The sequence below is a fragment of the Megalops cyprinoides genome, chromosome 16 (assembly GCF_013368585.1).
Source record: "Megalops cyprinoides isolate fMegCyp1 chromosome 16, fMegCyp1.pri, whole genome shotgun sequence".
NCBI classification, from domain to species: Eukaryota; Metazoa; Chordata; class Actinopteri; order Elopiformes; family Megalopidae; genus Megalops; species Megalops cyprinoides.
The window spans coordinates 30,280,803-30,288,050 of NC_050598.1; the positions used below are offsets into that span (position 1 = coordinate 30,280,803).

Consider the following 7,248-nt stretch of genomic DNA (forward strand, 5'->3'; position numbering starts at 1 on the left):
GCAACCTTGTGGTTGCATGGAAAGTCCTTAACCAGCTTCTTTGCATCGCCTCTCCTGATGTAATGCAGACAAGTGACAGTTGGATGGTGATGTAGAGGAAAGGATGAGTTAGCTTAACTCCAGTGGTAATATGTGGATAAACAAGCTCGAACTGGAAAGTGCATTGGATATTGGCTTCACCTAGTATCTTACTTGTTGCCCTCTAGTGGAATAACACTGTTACTGCGAGTGAGTGAATCACTAAGAGAGTGTGGCAGGAAAACTAGTGATTTTTAAGGCTGCTGACTTCATCTGCAGCCAGACAAGTAAATACACACACACATGCACACGCACGCACGCACGGATTCAGTTAGGAGCATCACCAGTCGCTTTTGGTACAACAGTTGTATGTCTTTAGTACATTGATCAGTTAGGTGTATACAGTCACATTGTGTCCCATTACTACATTCAGTCATGTTGAGCCCTCACTCCTGCATAGACCACAGCAGGGTCCAGATCTCTCCTCACTCTCCCACTTCTGCTGTGACCAAAACTCAAAGCTGCATAATTCAGTGTGTCTGCATGCTGGAAACACAAGTTCAAAGAAATGAATGTTAATAACATGCATGTCCAGAAGACACAATCTTTTATCATGAGAAACATTTGGTTAAAAGCATTAGTGATATAAATGATAATGACTATAGGCATTTCATCAAATCTTAGATTTAGACACTTGCATTAAGTTACTGTTAAACATGCTACGGTACACTTTACATAGACGTGTACACATAAATGAAGTACCTAATGCTAACAACTTGCTCTCTTATAATGTAGTTTTATTCATGAATTTCCTTTATTAATGTTAATATTACCTGGTGGTCCATATTGTCAGCCATGTTGGATAATGAGGAAGCTCCTTAAATGGAGGAGAGATGGCAAAATTACACCAATTACCAATATATAGTTTACACTTTACACACGTGAACCTACAAAATAATTGGGAGGCCTCCACGCATGTGTGTCTAGATCATAGTTTGAGTTACTAACTTTGCAGTTAGTATGGAATTGTAAGAGGAGCAAACATTTATGCAATGCTATACGCTGTACGTTGTGGTTGTACATGGTTGTGGGTAGTTGCACAGGTGCAAAAGATGTTTAAGATGATGTAAATTCTGGTCTGTAAAGTGTGGGTCTGCCGTCTGCTGTGGTGCAGAACTAACCACAAACCCACAAACTAATTTCCAGAAAGAGCCTCTGATCTCAGATCAGATTTTGCACACATAGTGGAAAGAAGAACTAGGACAGTCTTTTTTGAATGCCACCCCACTTACAGAATGTGTGCCTGGTTCTGAGCTTTGACCTCTCATTAGGGTCATCGGATACCTACTAATGCAACCCCTCTTTAAATAAGGCTCATAATATCCATACACAGCAGAAGTATTAATACCAATTATCATAGAAATTGTTACTCATTTGGAGCACAGATAATGCAGTAGGAACAGTAAGAAGAAAGCTAATATATGAGACGGTTGTCCTTTGCGATTGTGTTGGCTGCTTCATCAGCAGGAACTCACCAGAGCAGAGCTTCCTTTTCCCCTTATAAATGAGGACCCCGATCACAATGACAGATGCTGTGTTTGTTACAACCAAAACAAGCACCATGTAAAACACAGAGGGTTGTCCTACACCATGAAAGCAATGGAAAAAAGCAAGTCTTAAAATGGTGAAATCTTAATGGGTGGGTTTCAACTCATCAGCACAACATACAGTTTGTTAAATTGCATAACGTATTTTATATTTCCACAATTACAATATTTTATAATTTATTTTATATCTCCTCCTGATTTTAGTGTGTTGGAAAATTAATGTTAATGCAATTGAATGTCAGATAAACAATCAAAATATTGTTTGTGACAACGCATGAACGTTGATGAGCGTTGAATAACATTTTTTTAAAGCACTTTTATGTTAGAATATTAACATTTAAATGATGCAGCAGTGCTACATTCATAATATAGTACCACTGCAGTCAGCAGCAGGACAGCATAGATATGTTCAGATAAAGTGAGTCAAAATAAATACCTGATTTTCCCATGTTTACGTCACTAGTCTTGTTAAATTCAGATGCTACTGTGAGAGACAAAATCATTAATATTAAACACTGATGATCTTACAGTAAACATGAAACCGTCGGCATTTTATTGTAGCATATAATTATGTCCTGTTATAGATATTGCTAAGATGGGTCTCTTTACTGATGGAAAAGATTTACACCGTGCAGGGTTTTCTTGACATACGTAACACGCTTTGGAGAGTTATATATCGGGTTCTATGATATGTCATTTTTCTAATGCCTGGAAATACACTGAGCATGTTTTGTCCGTATGCTTGAGGGTGGGCAGTTTTCTTTGATCAGATGGAACCACAGAATTGAGATTTTACCCTTTTCACAGCTATCATGGATTATTTTTTGGTGCTCTTGACTGCTAGGATTGAAATCCTCCTCGGCCTAATTCTCCTGCGATCGACTCTGGGGTGGTTAGGTCCTTGTTTAAAAATTTCACCCCTTTTTAATTTAAAATTTTTTTTTTTTTTTATTGCCCCCTCATTTTGTTACCCTAGAGCATTTTCCACAGAGCCTTGCCGGACCGGGCTAAACCCACGGTGATTACAAAAATGATTTTTCAGAATGTCTCATTTATAATTTCAAACAAAAATGTAGGTATGTAGGTCAAAATTTTCCTTCGGTCTTCGTCTCGACCACCCACTGATGCATCCTGCTGCTAAACTGTGCCACCAATGCCACCGTGCAAAATACAGTCTGATTCATGGTTCGAATATGTAAAGTGAACAGTATTTATAAATGCTCAGCGGAGAATTCAAATCACAGATCAGAAGTCAATATTCAGTTTTTTAAATCTATAATTGATAATTGAATGTAATTACAGAATGTAATACCCTGACTGTAATGTCAAATGTCATAATTAGAGCATCTTAAAGGTTTAATTTTTAGTTCTTATAAAGAGCGGCTGGGAAAACAACATACCATTCATTTAGAAATACGGCAAAACAAAATGCTGTCGTAAATTGCTGTGCTTTTTAAATTGTGCTTTTAAATTTTGTCTCTTGTTGCCGCCTTTACCCTGACGCTCATTGTGCCGTTTGAAGTTGTTGAAGTTTGCCGTTCGAAAGTGTATCGTACTAGTTGCCCTTTAGGCTGTAATTGTAAAAATCTGATAGTACTGCGTCCTCAAACAGACCTTGCTCTCAGCTGAGAACTGTCTCATTGTGGAACTGTACACATCCTGTCCCCGTACTGTCGCTGTACCTACTGTATGCACTTTTGTAAGTCGCTTTGGATAAAAGCGTCTGCTAAATAAATAAATGTAAATGTAAATGTAAAAAGGACAGATTTTTACCGTTTGTTTTGTCTTCAAGAATAACGCTGGTTCCATTTCCAAAAAATAGGTTTTTAAAAAGGTAAGCTCCACAGTAGTAAGTGGCTACATCTGACTGTTGGATGTTGGAGAGGGAAAGATTAAAGGCATGATCGCTCTTGATCACTTTGAGTCTGGTGTGGTTGTTGAAACTTTCACAGTAATTGATACTGGACGCAGCGGACCGAGCAATGGCCACGCACACTGGCACCTCCTCCAGAGTCTGTTTGACCCAAAAAAACTCAAAGTAAGTGGATTGGGACACGTAGCACTCCAGAGTGACGGAGCCCCCCAGACGAGCTCTCACCGACTGAGATGGTTGTGAGACCGCTTCAGCGCGAGCTGCATCTGTTAACGTGAACAAACACACAAGCTGTCACATACATTACACACTTAAGCAGGTGCTTGACCTTGAACTAAATTAAAGGTACAACATCAGTGAAAACACTCCCATACTGTTTCAACCACTTGTTTTCTATGATCTATTCTGTTCATCCATTATAAATCTAATTCACACATGTTAATTTTGTGTCCCATGTAAGACTTTCCAGAAAAGCCCCTGAGAAGTCATCATAATTATAATTCATATAATTAGTTTAGGAATATTCTGCCTCACTCTGTCATTAACAAGCTTTTCATTTTGTTTTGGAAACGATGTGTATAATATGTAATCATATTATACCTTGCTCTGTGCAATTAACGAATAGATAAGTATGTACTTACACAGTAGGCGGAACAGCACAGTAGAGAACCACAATCGAAGGATGTTTGCCCCAATGAAGTGAAGCACCCTCGCCATGTCTCTTGCATGACTTGAAATGGAATTCAGGCTTAGTGTTGGACAGAGGTCTTTGGCATAGGAGGAGCATTTGTCAGAATGTGCTGTCATGCTGTTACCTGATTGGCTGTTGAGTACAGATCTTTGACGTGGTGTGAAAAAAACGTCTTTCTCAGCTTGGGGTATCATTTTCCGTGGTTGCAACAACAGACAGGTTTGTAGGCGAAAGTATTGCAAAATGGTTTCATTGAGGCCAGTTGTATGTAGATACAGTCTCATATTTTAAGTGAAACGCAGCATGAAAAAGCTATATTCATATAGCAGAAAATCATACTGATATGTACTTTAGATATTTAATTTGATTTTGCAGTGAGGAAGGTGCAGTCAAATCAGCTATCACTGTTCCTGTGGCATTTGGCTCCGTTGCTATTGCCGTGTGCTTTCAATGACTTCCTTTTCCAAATGATAGGATGTTGTTGAATTTTTTCCCAAATATACAGTGAACTCCAGAAGTATTTGGGTGGTGACACGTTTTTGTTTTGCCTCCCGAGATGAGCTCTCGTTGACTGAGGTGGTTGTGAGATGCCTTCAACATGAGCTGTATCTGTAAAGATGGATGCACACTTTCATCTTTCAGCTTTCATTACATTACTGTCATTTAGCAGACCCTCTTAGCCAGGGTGACTGACGTGGGTTACAGTTTTACATGTTACCCATTTCTACAGCTGGATATTTGTTGAAGCAATTCTAACTTGAACCATTCGTGCTTTATATTATTGTTATTATATATATATATATATATATATATATATATATAAATATTTTTATGTATGTATGTATATATATACACACACTAGACACACTTTTGAGCTCCTGCTTTGTGTCTCTCTCAGGTGTTTGTCAGGTGACCAAATGTAAATATAAGGGTGGAGCCCCAGTCGATCTGCCTTCGGGGCTGACCATTCCATCGAAATGGCTCTTCTTTCTGCTACAAATACCCTTCAAGCTGCTGTTCTGATACTTCTAGACCTTTTTGTAGCCTTTGAAATGCGTGTGCATTTTTGAAGTATATGAAGCATATGAAGTGCGTCACCATATCTTCCGGTTGTGCTTGGTGGTGATGGGCACTGTGTTCAGATGGATTTCAGCTCACCTTTCTGGGCACACGTGTTCGGTGTCGTGGAGAGGTGCTGTCAGCTCATCCTCAGTCTTTTCTGTGCTTAAGATCTCAGCGTCAAGTTTGGCACAAACACTTGTTCATATGTGGTGAGTTTGCACAACTCTGGGTTTATTACTAATTTGCACAACCTTTCACGCCACTTTTTTAAATGCACTTTGTAGGTCACTCAAGCGTCTGCTAAATGACAATGATGTAATGTAATGTATTGGAGACGGTGGAAGTGAGGATGGGGATGATGGGGACTGAAACCTGATTTCCCGTCCATGAAATTCAACAAAATGGAGCAGGATTTTGGGGGGGTATCCACTATAAGTAGATTATCCATGGGGGGACGGGAGTGACCAGTCCAATTTTTGGTCACAGGGGAATGCTTTATTTGGTATGCTGAGACTGGTTGATAAGGGAATGGAGTTGACCCCATCCAGGGTGTGAGTATGAGTATGAGTGTGAGTGTGTGTGTGTGTGTTATGATGCCCTCTGGTGGCCAAAGGTGACACAGCAGTGTGGCTCCAGCAGCCTACCCCAAGGGGGCCTGGGCCCGAATGAGGGAGTGATGATGTGCTTCAGCCGGGGAGCCCGGAGAGAGGCCCAGAGCATGGGTAGGATTTAGCGGTAGTCAGCGGGGGTGTGTAACTAGGTCTAACCTCCATGTCCAGCCATGAACAGACCTCAAAACCCCTCAGCCACCTCCGCACCAGCTCCAGGTCAGGACAGTGTAGCAGTGTAGCATAGTGGTACGAAGCAGGGCTTGTAGCCAAGAGGTTGCCGGTTCATTTCCCTGCTGCTGCTGTACCCTTGGGCAAGGTACTTAACTACGACTTAACCCACAATCGCCTCTTAACCCACAATTGCCTCAGTAAATATCCTGGATGGATGGATAACATGTAGAAATTGTCACATATGTAAGTTGCTCTGGATAAGAGTGTCTGTTAAATGTCAGTAATGTAATGTAAATGTAATGACTGGGGCTGTGCCTTGTCCAAGAGGTGAGCGAAATAAATTTTCGGTAAGGACTCTTTGGGGCAGCATTCCAGGGCCTCCTGAGAGATGCTCTGTGAAAGGTTAGAGAGCAGTCCCTGGGTCATGAGGCCTGTCTTTGTGTAGTGAGAGCAGTAGTGTGCTGTGGTGGTATACAGAGCTAGGCTTGTAACCCAAAAGTTTCCAGACCAGTTCCCACATAGGCCACTGTTCTCACGTCCTTGTTACCCATGCTCAACAATATATGACACAGATGTGGGTGCGGACGCCATGCGGAGCGGTGATTGGATAAGAACCAACACTAAGCAACTGTAAAAGGGTGTGTGGATGTTTTGCCGTGGTGATGGAGGAGTCAAATGAAACAAACAATAATGAAACAAACGCGAAGCCCAGCTTGGGTTTGCGTACAGTGTGTGAGCGGCTGAGAGACCAGAACTCCCAGGGGCTGTGTGTCCTTACAGGTCTCCCCCAAAAGGAGCTGCAGGTTGTATCTTTATTAAAGGCCTAATGAAGGCAACAAGCAGCACCTGGGTTTATTACCAATACCCTGCATGTGTGTGTGTGTGTGTGTCTGTCTGCGAATCGGCTGCTGTCCAGGGTCCTGAAGGGCTCCTGGCTTCTGGGAGACGATTGGAATGATCACACTGCCCATTACATTACATTGCAGTAGAGGTCCTGTTCCTTACCATAACACCACACTGCTAGTGCAGCTTATGAAACCACACACATGCACAAACATATATTTAGTCAAGAGCAGCTGTTTGGTACAACAGTGTCAGTCTTTATTAGAAAGAATGATCATCTGCAGTCACATTCAGTCCCGTTAATACATTAATCACACATTGTAACATTTTGGTATGTATTCAGGAGTTGCTGTGTGTTTTCCATGTTGTAAT

General features: G+C 41.2%; 1 long non-coding RNA gene across 1 annotated transcript; it reads right to left on the bottom strand.

Moving 5' to 3' along the window:
* Window positions 1–468: 468 nt before the first annotated feature.
* On the bottom strand, window positions 469–3,680 carry LOC118790629. Its single transcript, XR_005005508.1, has 5 exons — window positions 3,399–3,680; window positions 2,062–2,109; window positions 1,554–1,661; window positions 852–895; window positions 469–564 (listed from the first exon to the last, which is right to left on the bottom strand). It is a non-coding gene; the product is annotated as an uncharacterized LOC118790629 (long non-coding RNA).
* Between the last annotated feature and the right edge of the window lie 3,568 nt (window positions 3,681–7,248).